The sequence below is a fragment of the Copadichromis virginalis genome, linkage group LG2 (genome assembly GCF_057382275.1).
Source record: "Copadichromis virginalis isolate Kocher_CV1m ecotype Utaka linkage group LG2, C_Virginalis_male_GT1.1, whole genome shotgun sequence".
Taxonomy (NCBI): Eukaryota; Metazoa; Chordata; class Actinopteri; order Cichliformes; family Cichlidae; genus Copadichromis; species Copadichromis virginalis.
In genome coordinates this window covers 36,794,197-36,818,893 of record NC_140619.1, presented here as the reverse complement: position 1 = coordinate 36,818,893, position 24,697 = coordinate 36,794,197, and the positions used below count along the sequence as shown (strand labels likewise).

The 24,697-nt window shown below is 37.4% G+C and overlaps 1 long non-coding RNA gene across 1 annotated transcript in view; it reads right to left on the bottom strand.

Annotated features, from left to right (window-relative positions):
- Window positions 1-24,697, bottom strand: part of LOC146717953 (uncharacterized) — a 53,767-nt gene that overhangs the window by 9,571 nt on the left and 19,499 nt on the right. Inside the window, exon 2 of the long non-coding RNA XR_014921995.1 lies at window positions 18,616-18,750. This is a non-coding gene — a long non-coding RNA (uncharacterized LOC146717953). The remainder of the gene's footprint in view (window positions 1-18,615; window positions 18,751-24,697) is intronic.

Here is a 24,697-nt window from a genome sequence, read left to right as displayed (position 1 = left end):
TGATGTTATATTACAATCAATTTGTGCCGTGTATACTCCCCCAATAGTACGTATGAAATGCTAAGAAGGGTACTTTACTGCGGTCTGACAGTTGAACAACCTACTCGACGCCCTTTCTGTAACCAATATGCTCTATCCAGTTGTTTGGGTGTAGTACTTTATTTCAATTATTCATTTCAATTGTTCCTCAGTAACTTGCTCTGCGTGGCTAAGGTCTTTAAAAATACATGTTCATAACTTTGGCACAGATTTTCAGATCTGTTTGAAGGTGTGCTGCGCTTTAACAATTCAGAAACATGTTAAACTAGAATTAAATCAGCAGAGAAAACTATAGCAAGGTGCTTGGATTTTAAAGATTTAAACACAACAAAGTGATGCAAAACTAAAAGAGAAATGATATTTTTTATGAAGCTCTGGTTTTCCATCCTCTCTTTATGTACAGAAAATAGCACCGATGTAGATTAGTTTCTTGCTAGGTAAGAATGTTTGAAAAGGAGCTCATTAAAATAGCTTCACCACTGAGGAAGAATTGTAAGCTTTGTTACAATGCAAGACTTTGATCCAATTAACCATAATGTGTAGAGTAAAGGTAGAGATGTATTTGCTATGTGAAACCCAGTCTCTCTCTTAAATGGAGGAAAATGAAAAAATGGGTCTCACCATCTGTATTTGTCCCAGACTCTAGGATCAAAGGAAATTTTACATATGCAGTCTCACTGTCTTAATATAGTTAAGTTCTTTTTCCATCTTGGAAGACATATATTTTGGAAAAGGCAATGCATATTTTTTGAGCTGAAACATAAAAGCTGATCCAGGAACATCAATAATTCCAGAAAAAAAACCCCAAACCAAATGTATATATTTTTAAAGCCATTGTCAGTGATTTCCATGAGTTATATATATCCGAGGTGCAGTTGTCCTAACCAGAAAATGAAAAGTTCGTGATGTGATTAAAAATAAAAAAAAGAAGTATCAATTTCCTATGAATTAAAAGCTTGACGCTTGATGAGCCCTGGAGTGAATTTTAAGACAAAAATATAATCTTCATGATAAAAAAAAAAAACCCTCAGATTTTATTTGTTGTCAGTACCAAAAAAGATGGTTGTGTTGTGTCATAGAGCAGAACCTTATTACACAAAGGTATCCTGTTGCACTTTCAAAGAACTCTTTTGTCAGGAGGCAAGAGATTTTGTCAATCAGAATTCCACCAGTCTTGCAAGCGCCCCATACTGCTTGGCTTTTCTTCTCTGTTTATGAGTTTGTGTTCCTCTGTGAGCAGTGGGCCCTATAGTGCTTGCTGCTTCCTTGCAGCCTCTCCATTAGGTGCCTAACAGAGCGTTGGGCTGCGGCTGCTCTCTCCCTCGATGCCTCCATCTCTCTGTCGCCCTTCAGGTCTCATCGCCCTCGCAATGGAGGATCCATTCGCCATGATCCCAGGACACATACTGTCCTCCATTACCCAGTCTCACAGACCACTGCATTTAGATCCCTCTCAGGGCCCATATATGTACACAAGCCCATTTTTGCATGTGTGAAAGCTAGACGTAACCAAGGACAGTAACTCATATCTTGTTACACCACCCCAATAGAGGCAAATGAGCGTAGAAGGTGAGGGGAGGAGCTCCATAGGCCAGCTTAAAGCACTTTGTTTTAGTTTGGAGGAAGCCCGTGTGTAGATTTCCTACACGTTAACTCAAAAAAACAAAGACCTTCAGCTGTGACAATTCACACCACTGAGCCATAATATAAAAATTAAACAGCTGTCTTAAGCAGTCCCAAGCCAGCCATTAATGTTGTTAAATACTTTGAGGGAAAAATAGATAAATTATTCAAGCTATTTGTGTTTTATGTGACACTTATTTTTTTGATCAACTTTTTCCTGCTAGTTTTAAAAACTCAAACTATTGAATGCTTTACTTTGCCTGAAGGTTTTCATGAAAATAATGTATTCATTAGAATCAGAAGGAACTGAGGTTACGGTGACCTTGTCCTGTAACCACACTGGGTGTCAAAGGTAAAGCAATCTGTGAGTGAGCATTTAGTCTACACTTAAAGAAATCCCCTTAAGAAAGTCAATAGATAGTGTATTTAAAAAAGTGGCATGGACAAATGACTAGAAAGCACAATAATGTAAAAACAGTTGATAAAAAAGTGATCCACAGACAAGTCAAAGCACAGTAGCTGTGATGAAAATCATTTTTGTAAGTTTTTTATTTGGAGACAAAGTATGGTTTGCTCAAAATGTAACAGATTGTGCAATTTAGTTTGGAATGGGTTTATAATTTTTAGGTATGTATATGAAATGTCAGTCTTCTACAAAAGACTGGAAAATGTGCCAACACTACAATGCTCCTCTTATTCAAATCAGATCACTCAGTCTTTGCCTAGAGTCACAAACACCCCCAACTCTTAGATAACAAATTGTTTTATCCATAGGATCCAATTAAAAACTGTGAAATCACTGAAAGTCATTTGGTGTCTGGGATGCTTATCTTTGCTGAGTGTACAAGAGATTACACTTGCAAGTGAACTCCAGGAAATCTTAGTGATGAGAAGAGCCTCCAGTTAAAGAGCTTGCTGAGGAATAGCAAAATCAAAACTGGACCAAAGTAATAAAGTCACAAAAGAAATATTGTCCCATGTGGTAAAATAGATCTGGTCCTGGTAGCAATTTGGGTTTTGCCAGTTAGATGGCCAGCTAGCTGCAAGTATTACTGCTATTTTCTCTTAATGCATACTAAATCATCCAGGTAATGAAATCCCAGAAAGTTCATTCTGCTCATCTGGACATAGAGCGTTCTTATTTTTGTGTACTCAGCAGGTCATTAGAGGTTTGGAACAATACTGTTTGAATTTAACTTACTCTGGATTTCCAGTGTTTCACCTTCACAGGGCTTTCTAAGGCCTTCGATCACATTTCACAATGTTACAGAATAATAATCTTCTTCGTCTTCTTCTCATCATTGTTACATGCTAGCTTAGGAAAAGATAGGTAAATCAGGAAATTGTAAGTTTCATTGTAGCCCATTTGTTTCGGAGGTCATTAATTTTTCTTGCTTTACTGTAAGTCACATACATCACTGCTTGGCATGGGACCATATTTTCAAAATACCTCACACTAGGAGTTCTTTTAAATAATACAAAACAAGACATGTTTACTATTCGTAATTATCTACACAGATGCTGAGAGCATCTTTTAATTAGGAACAAAAAGAAATTTCAAGCTAAAAGAAGGGACGGACTTGATGTTAGGATGCCTGTATTGATTAGTTGATTAGTGAATGGTCTGAGGTGCAGAATGGTGAGTAGGCGCTAATGATTTAGGGATCATCTGAACTATTACTCAGTCCAAAAACTAAATTAAGGAGTGGCATGCCCCCTATTTTCAAGAACTCTGCCAGTTAGGAGCCTAAGGGGTTGTTTGAGTATGGTCTCATTCACAGAACATTTCATCACCCACATGTAGGGATGGGTATCGTTTAGGTTTTATCCGATACCGGTGCCAAATCGGTACTTTTGAAACGGTGCCGGTGCTTAACCGGTGCTTAAAGAATGGAGAACACAAACTTTGTCCAAAAACCTCTCATGTTCAGCTAGTTTTTGTAAAAAGATAACAATGTTAGCCTTTTCTGCAGCTATGGGGCATATATGGTATCACTCTTGGATGGAAGCAGTGCTTAAACAATGGAAAAAACACAAACTTTGTCCAAAAACCTCTCATGTTCAGCTGTTTCCCACTTTTTCTTTGGTCATTTTAGCCTTTTTGTCCAGGGTGAAGGGAGCATCTGCCATCAAACAAGAAGACAGCCGCATGTAACTACGACGGTGTTTGCTAGTTCACCTTACATGCATTAATGTAATAACGTGGTTAGCCTACTCAACGTAAATTACACTCGAACAACATGAAGCTACTCACGCAGAGAAGAACGGCTGCTGCTGCATCATCATCATTTCTGCTACACTGGCAGGGCTAGGGGCCAGGACTCTATTCTTCGGGTTTTTGGGGGATGTTGCTAACTCCCGGTCCGATAACTGGCAACCCACCCAACGTGCACAGTGTGAGGTCTCGCAGCAAGCTATCAAATACGGCGCATTTCTGGGCTTTTAAAAAAAACGCTATGCGTCACCAGGTGTTTCATCGGATTCGAGGTGTTACCTCCTTTGACTGTATCACAGTATCAGCTTAAAGCACTTGTTGCTGCTGAGTTTGCATATTTTGCTGTGAAGTACAGCCAGACTTTTGACCGCTTCGCCTTGGGCATTTTTAATCTGTAGCTCTGCTCTAACTGAACGTACGTACCTGGCCCCGCCTACTATCCTGGGAAACGTAAAATGATTGGCTAGAAGTGTATCACAGCTCAGGAAAAAAAAAAGCACCGAAATAAAGCACCGAAATGTGCGCTGCTTTTCGGTCTGGTTACTACCGTTTATGTCAGAACCGGTGCCATCATGGCACCGGACACCGGTACCCATCCCTACCCACATGTGTGCCAGACACACATTACGGCTGCAATACAGGGTAGGAGAAAAAACAAAAATCACGGACGAGCTTTTGCAATATTCAAATCAGTCCTGTACAGAATAAAATTTTATAACTATAAACTTTGTTCAAAGTGTTAAGAGTACAATTTCAGAAATTAATTTTGAGATGCCAACTAAAGCATGACAGGATTTTAACTTGAATAACATCCTTTGAAAATTGTAAGGTCATAAATTATTGAATTTTGCATCTGAGATGTCGTATTACACACATATTACTCATATTACAACAACAAAAAAGCAAAAACATGTAGTAAATTTGTGGAATGCTATCAGAGAGGAACAGCTTGGCTTCCTAAGCAGTACAGAAGGTCAGTTTGCATGTTGTAGTGCTGGGTGCAAAGGATAACAATAGCATACCAGTAGAGACCATGGCTCCTGCTGGGCTAAAGTGTCATAATGCCTTAGTTTTTCATTTGGCACATTACCTGTGCTGTGATATTTTCCCCTCATCTTTTACTTTGCTTTTATGTTTGCACAGACAAGTCAATATCATAGGCAGGTTTCAAAGGGTTTTACAGCTGTAAAACATGTTAAAAACAAGACACGGAGAAAGAAGACGAACTTGGAAATAACAGAAGCAGAAGGCTGATGTGATAATGATGAAGAAAATATTCAGCTGGACTTGCGTTTGGTAACTTTTCACTGGAATTCTCAATATGAGGTCCAAAGAGATGTCGATGCAAGTGAAGGAGGCAATCATTACGCTGAAAAACCTGCATAAACCTATCAGAGAATGAGCAAAAAATTAATGAGTGACACCATGTTTCTCCAACTTTCTCCAACTTTCTGAATATGGCATAATTCAGAGTTGTGACTTCTGCTACAACTCTGAATTATGCCATATTCAGAAGTTTGCAGATGACACGGCCATCATGGGGTGTATCTGGGATGATCAGGAAGAGGAGTACAGAAGTCTGGTGAGGAACTTTGTCGCATGGAGTCACACAAACCACCTGCAACTCAACACCTCAAAGACTAAGGAACTGGTTGTGGACTTCGGGAGGTCCAGAGAAGGTCCACTGCCGGTTCAGATAGAGGGGGAGGAGGTGGAGGTGGTCAACAAGTACAAGTACCTCGGGCTGTGGGTGGACAATAAACTGGACTGGTCATGCAACACAGAGCACCTGTATAAAAAAGCCCAAAGCCGACTGTACTTCCTCAGGAGGCTGAGGTCTTTTAACATCTGCAGGAAGCTCCTGAGGATGTTTTACCAGTCGGTGGTTGCTGGAGTACTTTTCTATGCTGTGGTGTGCTGGGGGAGCAGCACAGCAAAGAGGGACTCATCCAGGCTGGAGAAACTGATCAGGAGGGCTAGCTCTGTGGTCGGCATGAAGCTGGACACTCTGGTGACAGTGGCAGAGAAAAGGACATTAAAGAAACTGATGGACATTATGAACAATGCTGGGCATCCTCTGCACACGGCCATAAACAATCAGAAGAGTCTGTTCAGTGACAGGTTGCTTCTCCCCAAGACAAGAACTAACAGACTTAAAAACTCCTTTGTCCCACACGCCATCAGACTGTTTAACTCCTCTCTGGAGGGGAGAGGGAGGGGAAACAGGAGGACAAAGGAGGGGGGAACAACTAAGCTGTAGTGCCTCTGCACCTCACTGTACAATACCTTGTGCAATACTTTTTGTAAATAGTCAACAGTGCAATAGACTCAATACTTGAAATGTGCAATTCACTTGTATTTTTATTTTTTATTCCTATTTATTCTATTTATCCCCTTTGTATATTTTATTTATATTTGTCTCTGTATTTATATATATGTGTGTGTGTGTGTGTGTGTGTGTGTGTGTGTGTGTATAACAATTCTGTAACTGTAACTTCGGTCGTTGCTGTGCTTTTTGGAAGTCGAATTTCCCAGAGGAACCCACCCGAGGGATTAATAAAGTTCTATCTTATCTTATCTCTTGTTTGTTAGTCCTCACCATTTCACAACTTGAAGTCATATCATAATAATAAAGTGATGTATAATCACTTAAATTGTTGGATTCTTTTCATGTCAGTGAATCAAGCAAGCATGTAAAGCAAGAGTATAGCTCCATCTTTCCCCAGCATGGAGTTGCCTTTATAGCCATTCAAAGCTTAGTAATGATGCATACACAACCTTAATGTATTGGTGAGAATATCATATCACCCTGTTAACAACATCACAGTGAAGGAATGCATCATTCAAATGTCGCACACACTAATTTGATGATGAAACATAAAATCAAAATCTGGCAGCACTGTTACTGTAAACATCCATCTTTGAATGGAGACATAAATTGAAAAATAAGAGTAGCTGTGGGGAGAGGAGGCTGTTTTAGATGAAAGTTTTACAGAGACTGATATGTGGGTAGGTAGGCTGGAAGACAGGTGGGTGTGGAGAAGAGTCACACAACCATGAGGAATTGCATAATGGCTGGGGACTAGGAGGAGAAGGCCTCAGCAGGTGGGGGTGCTTCCTGTGAATTACCAGCTACATTTATGTGGCACTCCAACAGCATGCTAATGAAAGACTTGATGAGACAAAAGAGAAGGAGGAGTCAAGTGCAAGTCCTCAGCAAAGGCATAATTTTTGCAAAGCTATCCCTTTCCTGTTTAAAAGTGATGCCAGAATACCTCTATCAGGACTTTTTAAGCCCCATATCCTTTAAAAACAGGACTAAAAATAAAACGAGCACAGTTTAATAAAGTCTGTTCAACCGTAATAGGAAATATGGGTTAAGTGGTTCCAAGAATGGGTCATTCATCCATACATGTCCTTCTTTTTACTACATGCACAGGGCCTACAAGTGCAGCTTACTTTAAATGTTAGTAGCTACAATGTTGTTAGATGGTCATGGACATAAAACGTCGACCAAGGCTAAGAACAATCAATACCAGTGATGGAGACCGTTTACTGTTTCATTATTCCAGATTCATGACCTACCATAGCCCCATGCTGTTGTTGCCCCTAGGCTAGAGCTGACTGTCAGTCACATTTGCTCATTAAGTGCCAATCACATGGTACTCCAGGCTATAATTTTGCCAGCACTTGGTGGCACTGCAGATGTCACATAATGATCCCCTGCCTACTTCCTGCATAATTCAATGTAGGTGTAGTTAACAGAGTTTAGCCTTGACAATGAACTCTGTCACTGTGTAAACTGGCGGTCAATTGGGTCAGTCTCAATTTTTATTTTTCCTTGCTGAGAGCAGGACAGTTTTGCCATGGACTGACTGAACATTTATAATGCTTCATTGTCTATCCCTTTGCTAATTTTGCTGGTATGTTTTAGCTTGAACTAACTGTTTGTTTGGATACATTTCATCTATAGTGATGAGCATTGTTATATGCGCAGAACAAATATAACCTTATTGCTCTGACAATCTGTAAATGTAAGAGTTTCAAATCTCATAATGTGCATCACTTAAAATTCTCTGGTCTTATATGCATGCATATAATATCCTGTGTCAGTGCAAACATATGCAAAACTCCATTACCACTAAAAGATGACAGAGACAAGTAAGTAGTTAATGGCTTATATTGCTTCCTCTTCATGTTTCAGTATAACTGGATTAAAAAGGGAGCTGTAGTAAAATTCACATAAAGCTTCACCCAGGGCAGATGGCTTTAGACCCTGATCAAACTGTGGCTTCAACAAGGATGTTTGAATGAAGAAGGCAATGTGGCAGACCATGGAACAACACAGGGAAATTAAACACGCAAACACACACAGACGCTCACATTTCAAGGTTTCCATGGAAGACTGTGATTAAATATAAAGAGGTGTCTCAGCATGGCAGTGAATGAAATGAAAAGTGTCATGTGTCTGCAGCCATGATTTTGACTTTAATTGACAAGTTGTCATAGTTAAGGCATGTGGGAGGCAAATAAATCATTCACTGCCCAGAGAGACAGAGACCGTTCATGCTTCTGTTTCACTGAGTTAAAAACACCCAAATTTCAGAGTAAAGGCCCTCAGAACATACAGGTAGGACAGTGACCAATGTGTATTGCCAACAGCAGGACACTGATTTAGTTTAATAAATTTTTTACTTTTGGGGTGGACTGAACAAAAACAATCTTAACTAGATGGTTACAAATTATTTTTCTTGATTCAGACCAATCAAAATTATGCTAACAGTTACAATTCTTTTTCTATTTTCAAACTTAATGTGTGCCGCAGCTTTAACAGATAAGTTATAAAGATGCGTCTGTGTTCCAGCAAACAAGTTTTTCTGAATAATAGTATAAAATGGAGTGGGCAGTAGATGGTAAACTGCATCCTAATAATGTAGCAATTTTAAAGCAATAGTTTGTCCACTACAAACTGGATGACCAATGGGTCAAATTAAGTCTTTTTTGCTATTCAGTAGTGCAGACCTTCCTAACAAAAGTTAATAAACATGTCATATACAATAGTGGTAAAATGTCTGCAAGAATCTTATTTGCTGTTTTTTTGGTTACAATACAGCTGTGCATAATGTTGTATCTATTCGGAGAATTTACTGTATTTTGAAATGTTATCGGTAAAACAATTTATTAATTAACCATGAAAAAAATAAATATGAATAATACAAAAAAAAAAAAAAACAACCAGCTTCCCTATTAAACTCACAGTCATAATAGCACTATACAAAAAATGTAAATTAAATTAAGTTAAATGTAGTTAGCACCAATTCACAACAACAGTCACCTTGTATTGTGAGGTTAAGAAATCCCACCAATCACATGACCCACCATTACTGGAACATACTACTGTTGGGTCAGGGTCACTTGATCCAACTCTAATTATAAGCTTAATCAAAAATGAAGGTTTTACCTTGTGTCCGTTATGCAAACCGGGAGGTGGTTCCATAGTAGAGAGGGCTCTGTAGCTGAAGGCTCTGCCTTGAGAACTTTAGGAAATGTAAGCAGGCCTGCAGTCTGAAAGTGAAGTGCTCTGTTAGGCTAATATGGTTCTATGAGGTCTTTAAGATGTGATGGGGACTGATTATTCATGATTGTGTACAGTATGTGAGATGATGGATTTTAAATTCAATTCTGAATTTAACAGGGAGCCATTGAAGAGAAGCTAATATAGGAGAAATATGGTCTGTCTTTCCAGTTCGAGTTAGTGCTCTCGCTGCCGCGTTGTGGATCAACTGAAGGCTTTTCAGGGAGCTTTTAGAGCGACCTGATGATAATATATTACAATAGTCCAGCCTAGAAGTAATAAACGCACAAACTATTTTCTCAGCATCACTCTGAGACAGGATGCTTCCAGTTTTAAAGATACTGTGGAAATAAAACCAAAATATGAATCTGACTTTTCTTAGTGTACAAAGTTGAAAACTCAATCTCAGAGTGGCCTTAAAAACCCCACGAAGAGCCTAGTAGTGCCACTAAGTGATTTTCAAAAAACACAATCATCAGGCTTCACTCAGTCTGCCAAAACAACCTCATTAAAGGGCAAACTGTTGTGTGGAAAAAGAACAACCCTAGTTCCACCTTTGCCAAGTTTTTTTTCTGATCTTTTCATTGTTTGCTGCAGATATAACAGATAAATAAGACACATGTATATAAGAGATGAAATCCACTCCAGACTAGTTTAGTGTATGCATAAAAACTATATTTACATTCAAAAACGTATGTTCTGCTACAAGATAGTTAGCAACTTCACTTACACTTTAGAACTATTGAACCTCACATCATAGAATCAATAACCCTGCATTTCTTAACTCGGAGGTCACAGGTGGCATGCAGGAAGCGTGCTGAACTAAATCAGTCTGAAATAAAATCATGCTGTGGCCTAATAGCGTCATTTAGATTCCAGTTCTGAGTTCTGATTGTTGCCTTTTGCGTCACTCAGCTCATCTGAGCTACACTCTCACATATATATAGGATGAGTAAAACAGCGTGAGTATAATAGCCAAAGCATAACTACATTTGGGCCTTGGTGGCCCTTAGCCTACTTGTTTAATGGTTACCCCTCCAAATTGCAAGGTGTGAGAAATACAAGGTCAAATATGAATTCTTAAATGCTAAGCATTGTTTTGTTTTTTTCATGTTTTTTTATAGATCATGAGAGACTGCAAACCAGTGCTGTGTTTGTTCCTTTTTTACAACTTAATATTTATTCTGGCAGCACGTTTTATCAAATCCAAGTCTGTCTGGACCTCATCTGTCAATCACTCATCTCTGCCCCTCAAGGCAGAACAGTGTTCAGAGGAAAGGAACAGTGCCTAGCAAGCAAGCTGCTTGTAAAGAGCCTTAACTTTAAACAACAGTGAAATTAAGCATATTGCTTCAGTAAGTCACTAGCTTAAAATATGCCATTTTCCCCATAAGCAGCTAAGTAGCCAGATGTGATGTTAAAAAAGATTTACATCACATGAAAACACAAGGTGTTAAAATAGGGAAACGCTTGATCATCTTGAAAGTAGTTAAAATGTTCAAATTACATATCAAACTGACAGCTAACTTTTGTCATTTTCAGATTTTAAATCAAACAAAAATCAAACTGTACAGTAATGTGCAAAGGTCTTGAGCTTGACCTCACTCCCTTTATTTTGCTGTACGCTCCAGCCCACCCAAAATCCTAAATTGGATAAGCAGAAGAAAAACGTGGCCATTAAATTTTTTTTTTTTTTTTTTAAACCATCCTGATGGCAGTAACTTTATCCCAACACAGATCTATTCTAAGATAAAATGACAATGAAGACCAAAATAAAAGCATAGTAATCTCCTGCTAGTTATAAAAGTGCTGTGAAAAGCCTCTTCCTGGTTGCTGCTGAAGAAGCAGTCAAATGTGAAGAACTAAAGCTGCTCAGAGTGGCTAACAGCACTGAAGGCTAAAAACCCCATTTCCATCTGGATTTGATTTAAAATGCAAACACACTTTGTTGCAACAGAGAAACTGAGGCAATGTTGCAACTCATGACATGTCTACAGGCTAATCCCCAAAGCATTCAACTAGCTCCTCGAGTTCTACTTTTCTTTTTTCCTTTTCTCTCTTCCTTAGGCTTCGTCTTGCACAATTCACTCTTTCTCAAATATTTCTTCCACTCAGACAAAACTTAATTGAATTTGACTATTTTCTAATATACGTCCTTCAGTCAAATAAATAAAACTTACTGATGATGGTGCTACAGACCCTTCTATCTCCCTATCCTTCATCTCTTTTTTATCCTCTTCTTTTGGTGATTAGGTCCTTGGTGTTCTGAATTGAATGTCTCTTCTATCATGGCTTTTTTCTCCTTTTCACCTCCCAGCTAAGTGCGTGCATGCTGTCGGTGGGGGCTCGGATACACACCTCCATCCTTCTCAGCCACCATTTTTCCATACTCCATTTCTCCTCCTTTCTTATTCTCTGCTATATTCTTCTAGAGGGACAGTTATCTAGTCTCTGGTTGTGGCTGAATAGTCTTTTTTGTTTAGCGTTTTAGTGATTTGTAATGGAAACCATCAAGAGGTCATGGAAAGATTTAAAGAGGAAGTGAGAAAAGGCAAACCATCTGAATGCACTTAAAATAGGCTGCACAATTGTGCTACATGTGTTAGCCCAAGGTGAAAGAAAAATGTCCACAGAGCACTAAATTTGCATCTCTAGCATGTTACTTAGGGTTTGCTTACCATGTCATTTCGTTCACGCTAAATAAATGTGAGCGACCCTCTGAAAATATCATTTGATTACCAAGGATGAAACTGAAATGTAAGGAAGACATGGCCACCAACTGCTTGTCTTTTGAGATATATTTATCCTGTAAGTTCTTCTAATTTACTCTGATGCATGCCACAGGGAAAATGACAAATGGTGAGACGTGACTACATTTGTGCATGTGTTGCAGACATTAAGGAAGACTAATTAGGGGTAAATGCCGTGTGTTTGCCATAGGACAATACTGCACTGGCCAGTAACTGTGTTTTGCTCGTTAAATGAGAGAGTAACAAAATAGACAATGTAGGCGTTGTTATGTTTCTCTATTTTTCTGTACACACCCAAAAATAGAGGAACATGCGCATTTACAAACACTGGAATATGTTGCGGAAAATAAGTTAAATTAATATGTATTCTCCACATTTGCAAGAGTGTGCTTATTAAATTCCAATTATGAGTGCCTTCTCATCTATATATGCATTTTTGGCAAAACTCTGTTAACACTGTGACACTGTTACACTGGATTATAATTTAAACCAATAAATAGCTTAACATCTGAATGAGAGATTCAAGCACTTTTTTATGAGTACTTTGAGCTTTTAATTAAATGCATATGAAGAAGTCATGAGGAAACATAGCTAATTCTTAAAGCTACACCTACAATGTGCATTTACTTATACTGTATTATATATACTGTAGCTATATACTGGTAGCCTTTAGCATATTTTAACACATTGATACAACATAATGCAAAATGGAGGTTTTTTTAATGAATGCGCTAATTAGCTTTTTATTTCTAGTGTTGAAAAGCTTGACTGCAAAGAAAATTAAGCATTCTGTTTTTTCCTCCTATTTGTAGCTCATTCTAAACTTAATTGTGGCTAATTAGCAGCAATGTGACTATTGATGTAACACACATTTTCAAGGCAGAAAAAGAGATATCAAAACACCTCATATCTGTGACTATGTTACAACTTTAGAAAACAAAGATTTTGATGTGTCATATATCATGTCATTTGAGTGCAACTTTAGCAAGGATGATGGGGGTCTAATGTATCCAAGCTGAACAATTAATGGCACCTATAAAATTCTACACCATAATAATGTAAAAAAAAAAACAAACAAACAAAAAAAAAAAAAACAATCAGCCAAAAAGAGCCTGATCCAAACATGCCCCACCCCACCAAAACATCTGCTGCCAAAACCTGGTAAAAGGTAGCCCAGGACACCCTGAGTGTTTTTCTTCCTTTTAGTCCTTACACTGAAATTATTGACTCCGTGCCTGTGCTAGGTTTTAAGCTACTAAGCTGCTATTGAGCTACAATCTACAGATCTGAATTAACATGTACTGTCAGCTTAAACAATATTTTGTATGGATTGGTAGAGTCATCACTCAGTGCGAAACTGTGTTGTCTGAAAAAAATAACTAAGTTGTTGATTACATAGAGTCAAGTTGTCTCTCTCAACCACACAGAGTATGTATGTGTAATCAAGCGTAAGTATAGATTTCTTGAGTGGAGTCACGTCATTTAGGGCAAAAGATTTACAAATAATCTGGAGTGAAATACCTATCCCGAACACTGAAGCTAATGAGAACGCAAATCTTAGACAAAATTAAAGTCCTGTCTCTGCTGACATCTGGGGATTCAGCTTCTCATTTTGATGTATTGATTTAGATGTGCACTCTGGGATGTTTCATTGATAGCATCGTGGGTCAGGTTACAGGTTCAAGAGAGGACGTTGCTGACGCTACAAATTAGTGTATTCTTGAAGTGCAACATTTTTTTGCTTATTCCGTTTTTTTTGTTTGTTTTTTTTTGAAAAAGGAGGGATGAAGTGCTTTTGAGTCTGGCGTTGCCTTAGTGACTTATTGGATATTTTCTGATCTACCACAGTAACAAAGTTACTTTGCCAACGTTTTTTGTGTGTGGAAGTACTACTCAATAGTAAATTTGACTATCTTTAAAAAGTAGGAGAAGGCGTAAGACCAACATCATTTTTCATATCCAGCTCGGTTCCTGTGTTTAGTAATTACTACCTAGCCCTTACATGCTACAAATATCCTTATTTTTAACTGATTGGGAACTAGGAACAACACACGTCAGCTGTTGAAATCTGGGATTCTTTTAGGCAAAGAATTCTGGGCTTCTCAGTTTTGGGGTAAATATCCCCTTTATTTCATTTTAATTCAGTTGTTGCTAGGAGCATTTGTGCACACGTCTTACATGTTAGCATAATGTTGATGCTCTCTGTCATTTAAGACACTGGCTGAAAATGGAAGGATGGAGCAGCAAGGGATCAGTGTTTACCCACCTGGCCAATTAGAAGACAGAGAAACCTTCAAGATGGAGTCTGCCTCCAGGAGCAGGTACTAGTCCCTGTTATGGCACTCAGCAGTTGCTAGGCAACACCATCTATCCCTTATAAACTTGTTGTGGATATGGCCATTATATGTATAAATCACTGGTAATCATACTACTTCAGATAAGGTGCTGCATCTGTGTTTAAAAAAAAAGAGAATGCGAGGTTTTATTTATTCTTGCAAGAATGTCTGAAATTGATCACCTCAGACTCCATAAGATCAGGTAACGTAAATACATTCAAATCTGAAGACGCATGATAGTATTTGGCCTCCATATAAAAGTGGAAACTACGGTAAAAGGCACATTTTAAAGGAGCATAAATTCATCAGCGCCTTCTAAGTTGTCTGGCATTCCTGATTTAAGAGATTAATCTTATGTGAAATCCCAGGTAAGTGTGCAGTGTTTTGTAGTTTACTCAAGGAAAGATGAGCTATGGGTTTCTGTAAAGATGTGATATATGCACCACTTGGCAGAGGTTGCGGTGTAAGCAGAAGTGATGAGAGCATTGACACATAGCATACATCATATTGAAAGTTGTAAGAGCCCTGAGATCTATGGCAAATTAAATACCTACTTTATTTATATTATGACAAATATTCTACACAATGAACATAAAAACTATTATACAATGTTTCGGATATGAACTTTTTTGAATTCTTTTTTATTATTTTTTTTGCATGGTCACTGGCATGTTTCTGCAGTGTTTCAAGTAACCTTTGTGCAAACACAAATAATACAAGAAACATAAAGAAGGTGCATTTACCTTGTGGGGTTTTTTTGGTTTTGTCTTTTTAGCTTGTGCAATTTGAGTCCCTGCTGCATCTTGCTCTTCTTACAGTGAATCTAGTTTCTTCTTTTTGTTGCATAGCGAGTTTTGTTTTGAAGACAACTCTTTACCTAAGTGCAATAAAAGCTTCCAAACAGGTGTTAATCGCTGGGCTCGCCTCTTTTCTTCCTCTTTTCTTTGAAGAAATAAAGAAAAGGTCACCATTGCTGCATCACTTTTCAATAAACGTAGATATTATATATTGTGTTTTATCTAATAATATGTGTATCATACTAAAAAAAATACTCAGATTTGTCTTTTAGATAATAAGGGGAAATTTGTTTTTGAATATTGCCACATTTTGTATTATTTATATAAAAAAGAATCTTTTAGCACCTTTAGATTTCTTAGCAATGATGAGGCTTTATCCAGTTTATTTTACATATGATATGTTGCCAACTTGTAAAGTGAATATAGTTATGTTTTCTGTTAGAAGGCTCTAAATGTGAGTGCATGCACTAAATTTAATGGTCTCTATGTAAGACTGCTGACAATGAGACTTTGCCTGCAGAAACTAATAAAATTAATGCAGTCACATATTACCAACATCTTAAATTCTAACTTTGTGCACAAATTGTAATGTCAGTGTTGAGTTGCATGATGTGTTATACTGGTAGGGTGGGGACAAAAGGATGGGGAAACTAGCCAGATCTTGTCTGTTTGTACTGTATTTTTGCAGATCCCCAGAATGAAAGGTACACTGCCTAACCAATGCATTTTTCTCTGTATATGCATTATTTTATTAAATATTATATCAGTCTTCTAGCCCATAGCTGCCTGGTTCAAAGGATGTTTGGTATCATGGCCTAGAGCCCAACTCTCATACACACACCTACATCTCTCTCTTCTCACTCTCTCCTTTCCTTTTTCTCACTCTGTCTTTCTCTCTCTCTCACCCAGGCACAGTCCAGCAGTGCCAGCTTCGCCCCGGGCTGACTGATCACAGGAAGGAGCAACATTTTTGAATTCCAGGGAGGACTGAGTCACACAGTCCCAGCATCAGGCTCCATGCACTACCCAGCTTTGCTGCTTTTCACAATTGCAGACCGCTATGATTCAAATGGAATTTTAATAGCCCTCTCTGCTAAAACCGTACCATTGTCTTTTCCTGTTTGTCAGTGAATATTTTCACTGCCTCCCCTTTCTATTAATGCTGATATTTGCTTATTTATTTCATGACAGGTATGTTGGTGGCCCACTTACAAAATTGACTTAACATTCTTTAACATTCTTTAACATTCTTTTAACAGAAATTGTGTTGTCATGAAAATAGCAAGCAGAATATGCTAAGGGGAGAGGCCTACAACGTAAAGATTACTTTTCTGCTTCAAAACATGTATTGGCTGATTACCAAACAAATAAATACCCTGATTATCAAACATTTAAGTGGATTTTACACTTTCTGTGTCTGCAGGTCCTCAAGCATCGCCTTGGATCCCTGTTACAAATATTTCGTCATCGGACAGTCAACACGAGGGTTCAAGCGGATGTTTGCATGCCTGTCTTCTTTTTTGACTGAGTGGACTAGTGAATTTACATTACAATGCACCAACTATGCATGTGCCCAGGGAGCAGACTTCAAGCAGAAGTATAATAGGAATGACTACTGTCAGGTCTCCAGCTGTCCCTGTCCATATCTGCAACTGAGTATAACCCCAACTTTCAACTTAGAGGAATTCAATTTAGTTTCTTAAAATACATTTTCATTAATTAGAGAAAAATAGGAAACATAATATGTTTCAAAAAATACAAGAATCCCATAAAGAGAATGGTAACAACACAAGTTTGGAGTTTGGAAATCTTCCTTATACCATGGTGACATTGGAGAAATCACAAGAACAGTCAGGCTAGTAGCAGAAGCATTACACTGAACCTGAATTATTAGTGCATGAATTTTCCATGTACTTGACTGTTGTATGGGCAGGTTATGAAATCAGTATAATGCGTATTGTACATGTAAATTAAGTTTAGAATGAGCTACAACAGGAGTGAAAAATGAAAAACGCTTAATTTCCTTTGTATTCAAGCTTTTCAACACTAGAAATAAAAATGCTAATTAGCGCATCCATAAATAACCCCTCTATTTTCCATTATGTTGTATCAGTGTGTTAAAATGTACTAATAGCTACCAGTAAACCTCAGCCATTATAGCCAAAATATTTTTTAAATACACAGATGTACATATTATAGAATTATAAAATAATTTCCCATACTATCTCGATCGATGAGAAGCTCACCTATTTATATTCACAGTTGTTCCCATACAGGAGAGGGCAGTGCTGTGAACCTGTCTAACTTCAACCAGCAGAGGGATTCAGAAAAAGAACAGTAGATGGATGAGTGAAACTTTAAACCCTGGGCTTATTTACACAGAGACCATAATCCTTACACAATCTCCCACCACTGTCCTTCACATTCGACTAAAGAAAGTGACCTTCAGTTTTACTCACAGTCACATACACTTTACAATGTGTTAAACAAGCAACTTGATCAATAGGTGAAAGTCAGTGCCAAAGGTTTAAAACACACACGTTGCATCAGGTGAATAAATTTAACTATCCCCAAATTTCACACAGTAAGTTCATTCAGTGCATGATCGACTCATAACGTCTTATGTCCGCTTGTTTTCCGTGTTGTTTAAATGCAAAGTTTGGAGGGAGTGTTGCAAATGAGTTTCACGGGTGTTATGCAAATTATTTCTTTTTGCATGAAAATAAATTCTTCCTTTCTTCTCTTTGCTCCCAGCATAGACGCATGACACCCATAGATTGGAAATGAGCTTTGATAACGCACATTCCTTCTCCTCCTCAACTGCATCCTTCCCTTCCCATATTTAAAAACTCCACCAAGTTCATACAGACACACAATAACACTTCAGTATTTTTGGCAGAATTCAGCATTAGCTGAGTTTTTGAATAGATTCTTACATTGGACACAAATTTAATGAAGAGCCATATATCCACAGAAAGAAACAAATTAACCTTTAGACTCCAGAAGGGGCATTTAAATGCTGGTTGCTCACATTCTACACATATTAGGATTGTTGTGTTTCCACAGATAATCAGTCCCCGCTCTAAATACCACTTTGGGTTTGGCTGCAGCTGAGAAGTGAAGCTGTATGTGGGACATCGCTGCTCATTAATGTGACTATGCAATCAAACCAGGTCAGATGGATGCATTGGGGCTTAGAGGAAGGATTTGATAGCCAGCACAGAAATGCCTTATAATAAGTTAATTAGACATTCACTTAATGATCCTGCAGCTATCCTACCTGATAGTTCCTTGATAGGCTTTGCGTCTTGAAAATTGAGTGTCACAGGTTGGTACTTTATCAGTCCAGTGAAGTAATAGGAGAATCTTTATTAGGATTAGAAACAGCCCTCTTCCTGACTTGGAATTTGACCATCTGTGGATTGAAACACAATAATCACACATAAACCATTTTGCCACCAATCTGGCAAAGATGGAGACATTAATAAAGATTTTTAGTATGGGGATTTTTCTTGCTTTTGCAATATGGGACCCATATGTTAGACACAAGGAGTAGGGACGTAGCTGTATTTGAAGCCAGGAACAGCAAACTCTTCATAAACACACATTCTGTGGCATAGTCTGGATATATAATGGGGGTTTTTTTTGCTTGTTTTTTTGTTTTATTCTTCTTTTGTTTGTTTGTCAAATATAGCAAATCAAAATTAAATTCAGCAATGGATTTTTCTTCTCATTATTATTTTTGTAGATACTGATAACACCACTGTACATGATCAGAAGGAAAAGAAAGGAGAAGGAATCCCTGTACACTGAGAGAAACATGCGTGACTTTAACTGTGCTCTGCACAACATATATATATATGTTGTGCAGGGTTATATATATATAACCCTGCACAGGGTTAATTGGCAGGAACATATTAGATTACCACGTTCAAAGAATGAAATCATGAATCTAGCTGGCTTAAAATAGTTATAAGTTACAATTTGTTCAAGTTTGTAGGCTGGAAAATATAAACTGTCTAAGTGTCAGAGACTAAAAACCCACTGAGCCGCTACCCTGTGTGTTGCTGAGTACATGCTGGGATATGCTCTAGTCCACCTTGCTATTTAACAGAATAAGTGGATATAAACAGATGGATGGATTTAGTAATATAACATTAACCATCTGTGTGTCTTGTTGTTTCCTTCTTCTCATTTAGAGTTTTCCATTATTACCTGTATCCCAGAGCTGTGTTACTGTCACAAGGGTCCTAAACTGCAATTTACCATTAGCTTGCAGGGGACCTAGTCCTCTTCTGTGAGCTTTAGTTTCGGTTATCCAGGCCTTATCCCACTTGACTGATATCTCAGTGGAAAAGCTTTTACACGACAAGAAAAACTGTAATAAGATAAGTAATAAGAGTTTCTGGCTCAGTTTTTGCAGTTTTAGTTAATTAACTATCAAACTGTACTGCATTTTACTCATGAATCATCCACAAATCGGGGTTATTGACATGTTATTTTAACACGGCAAGTCTAATTGTTGCTGTCAACTGATTACTCCACATGAAAAAAAAAAATGTTCTTACTAAAAATGGCTGGCTCTCCAATTCAGTATCTTCAAATCAAACTCTCCAATGGTATCCAAAAACACCTTATAACTGATAAAGTGAGTGCATTCAAAAACAGCAAACGATGATACTTGCAGATAAGACTTGTGACAGGAATAAAACATTACAAGGAAATCACATAAACAGTGCCACTCCTAAGCTGCAAAAGGTCACCTGATTGAATATTGATGATTTGAATCCCCTTAAATCATAAACCAGCAATGCCAGTTTCTCGTGATGTCAGGTTTGTTTAAGCAACTTTATGATTCACTTATTAGTAACTATACCAACAACAATGTTGGCCAATGTTGCATTAATAATTCAACTATAGTTTCTTACAATCAAAAATGGTTGATAACGTTCTAAATGGTCTGTTTGGGGTTTTTTTTGTTTTTGTATAGAACAATAAACTTAAAGGTGAAAATGGATTGAAAAGTCATTATGAATTAGAGGAGTTTAGTAATTATTTTCCTCCAGTGGAATACCTTTTTGAACATTATTCCTTAAGTTACCCCTCGGCAAATTAAGTTTTTGTATTGCTGTTTTACTTATGGACCCACGTGCACAGCTTTTTTTTCATGACAGGATTGGGGCTATGCCTCTGGCTGGCAAATGGCTGGAAACTGCTTTGGTTAGAAAAGACATGTCAATTACAGGGAAATGTATTAGAATGTAGGCTACACTCCACCATTTTTGCAGATAATCTGAAAAATTTGTCAGTGTCAGCTTTCAAGAAATACAGTCACCGAGAATGTCTAAAAAGTTATTAAATCTAGTGATGCAGTTGCCAATTTAGGAATTCTGCTGTAAGCAGCTATGTTTTCAGCTTCGCGCTATTGCTGTGATCATACTGAGAGCAATCACTTTGCTGAGCTGCAGTCAGTAGGTGAGTTGAGCTCACTGATAGCTCTAGTATCAAAGGTTTTGCAGCAATAGGCGGGACACAGTAAATAGCAAATTTAATATATGACGAGCTGATGATGCATGATATTGCATCTCCAGTTACAGCAAATTTCTTTATATCAGCGCAACTAAAACGATTTGATAATAACTACAACATCTTTCCTATTTTGTTAAAGCCAAATTAACCATTGTTTAACTGTCATTTATTGGTTGTTTTACATATGGAAATGCTTGCTACTAATTTAAATGAACTGGGTCACATAGTGTGTCAAAAGTGGTGCATAGCTAGCAAATTATTATAAACAGAGTTTGTTGTTTGTTTATTGCACATTTTAGGAATTAATTAAAATGATCGATTGAAGAGCACAGCAACACAACGTTTTTCTCTTTGGCAATCAACCAGTGTAAATTGAGGCACTCATTAAGACTGGCATTGTAATTGTTTGGTGATGTTATACTTTGATTTACTTTTATCAATAAATAAAATGCAATCACTGCCATTTGATTATACTGCGTTTGTTATTCTTAATGATGAGAAAAAGCTGTTAAGAAAGTAACGCACAATCTATTTGAAAAGGCCATTTAGAATAGATAATATTAATAATTTTTTTTATTATCTGTATAGTAAAGTTGCATTCTGTTACATGCCATAATGTATGGTGAGCTGAGAAAATTGGCCTGGCGTGGCAGATTTGCTGGCTTCAACAACAGTGAAGTAAAATAATTCTGGAAATGTTTTTGCCCAGCGGTGTTTTGAAAAAGGCCATTTCCTCAACATAAAGAGCCAGAGGGAACATTTCTTGGAGGCAGTTTCTTTTGTGTTGTATCAATTTCTTATGGCATGCTGTTGTTACCCTTCTCTAGTGGTGCATAAACACCCCTGTGCTCTCCCCCTAAAAGCATTCCTTTAGGAACCAGCCTCGTGGGTTCTTAACATTGTGCTGAAAGTCAGCTGCAGTGGTACAGATGTCCATGCCATTACTTAATGTTAGCTATCTGTATATATCTATAGATATACATTATTGGCACTGCAATAAAAAAAATGTTTTATAGCAAATAGAAAGACCAGATTTACTTGAACTGTGAAAAAAAGGAAAACTGACATTTTTCTGTTGATTTGTCTACCGTACAGTTAATTTTAAAGAACGTCTTCTCTAAAGTACAACAGAATTACTCAAAGCAATATGTGTTCCAGCAGAAACTGGGAGAGGTGTACAGCTTTTGTTATATCTTAGAACTAAAGACATTGCAAGCAGTGCATTTAATTATTAAACTTTGGTTAACTAAGTAATTTAATATTGATGAGAGACAATTACCCCTGATGGCAGAAAGCACTTTCTAGTCTTTGTCACCTATTAGCTTTTGGCAGCAAAACCTGGACGATAGTGAAGATCTATTGCTTATATCTTAAAACTTGTCCTAGTTATATTGATAATGCACTACCACTGTAGCGGTAGATGGCATTGTTCAATGTTTCATTCAATTGGATAGACATATTACAAGGTAATGGAAAGGTGTACAAATTCATAGTTAGAAAATGACAATAGTAGTGCTGAAAGAAAGTGGCTTAACATTCAGCGGGCAAGGGAATTATTTGCTACCTTTCAGAAAAGCTTTCTCTGAAAACGATTTCTGACATTAGCCTGTTCCATTCTCTGTTATGACCGTTTACTTTTTCTTATCTATTACATGGAAACTACCATTATATAGACAGCAAATAACAGCAAAAACAACATCACTACAAAAAAAGTATTAGACAAACTCAGAATAAGTTGACACTGGTGTCATATGTTCAGTCTTTTGGTGAAATATAGTGGAGTAATGCCACTACTGGCTCATATTTTTTTTCTCTACTCCTATAGTATGTGTTTCTGGTCCTTAGTTTCTCTGTGGTCTGTGGTTACACTACTACAACATATTCGTGTTACTTCGGAAATTGACCTGAAACACATTGTCACATAATTACCAGTTACACACATCAACACAAATACCTATTCTAGTGAGGACACACATAGTAATTTCTATTTCATTTTAGGGTATGAACACAAAAACCAACAACACAAAGCAAAGGTGAAAAGCAGGCTCAGTTAGGCTACTGTAGGAAAAGTACAGAAACAGAGGCTACTACAATGCTGCAAGGTTGACTGCTCATCACTGCCTTTGTTACCTGTTGAAGTTCAGAGTCTGGCTGCTAAGCTGAGGTTGTAAATCACTCAGATCTAATAGCATTTTGAATTCTTGGCTAGCTTTGTGTTAGCATTCTGTCAGTGCAAATGCTTGTTGACAGAAGTTCTATTTGTAGTATAATGAGATATTTCCTGTCTTGGATGCAGTTTCAAAATTGTACTCTTGTCCTTTCATGTGATAACAATAATATCCATATCTTCACTCCTCAAACGCTGTAGATTACCCCATCATTTTCCTCCTCCCTGCACATAAACGATAATCGGCTGATTATATGGGAAGCAGGCAGGAAGACAAAAGTTTACTCAGATTTTTTACATTCTGTGTTGTGCAGATAACTCAAGTAATGGCATAATTATAACTGCAACGTAATTACTGAATTTAGTACAGTAACATGTTACATTACTGCTTTACTGAAAAAATGTAATGTGATTATACTTACTTTGTCCATGTCCCAACTTTTTTTGAGATGACATCAAATTTCTTAAAAGCATACATTTTTCTCAGTTTAAACATTTAACATGTTTTCTATGTTCTACTGTGGATAAAATACAGGTTTATGAGATTTGGAAATTATTGAGTTCAGTTTTTATTTAAATTTTACACAGCATCTCAACTTATTTGGAGTTGGAGTTGTAAAATTACACCCTGAAAAAACTTCTTAAAGTAAATAAAACTCACTTTAAATATCTTTGCCTTGGTTATTTATTTATCCTATTCACTGGTGCAACACACTACACACACAACCAAACCCTGATTAAATAAGAAAAAAAAAAAGATGTTAATAGTTTTTAAGCCACTGGCTTATTCAATTGGTGGTGCATGGGGACATAGGACATACAGTAACAGGAGGTTTTGAGAATCCAGTGTGAGCAAGTGAAAATATGCTATAGCTGTGATGAATAGCTATGTCAGCCTTGGTAACTTTGGACCTCAGTAAGTATAAAAGGTGGGGAATGTTATCAAGACATTCAGTTGTCTCTCAGTAGTGTTGTCTCTAATCACTATCTCTACTTACTTTATTCATTAATGCTTCTTTGCAGTATGTATATTTCTAAACATATTTATTTCTGTGGAAGACTTCAGCGTCCTTCAGTTTGAAAAAAGTGATTCAAAACAGCATGCTACTGATAAAGCACACAGAATGAAACTATACAGGGGTGTCATGGACACTTTGTCACTGTTTGAGTCATAGATGTTGCCTAACATTGCATTAAAAACATAATAGCCTTGATCTGTTGAAATGTTGAAGACAGAGAATTTAAAAATATGTTTATCTGAAATTTTAAACTCTTAACAGAAACTACACATTACCTGCAACTTTCTTATCCATAATTTGGAAACTAAAGACAACGGGCTATAACACAAAGGGGATTTTGTTACCAAAGCAGCCTCACTTTTTTCGGCTTTGGGGCTGAACGTCGGAAAGAAAAATATTTACACACACTGATTCATTCAGTACAAGGTCTTACATAATTATCCTTTTTTTTTTTTTTTTTAATGAGTTCAAGAAAGCCAAGAAGAGAGGTTAAATAGTGAACAGAAAACCTATGCGGGGACAGCTGTGTTGCCCAGTTATGTAAGCGCAATATTTTACATTTTACGGGACTACTGTAGCAGGCAGAAATGTTGTCACTCGTTCTGCCCACCCAGCCTGCCAAATGCAAAGCACCAGTACTGGAAACA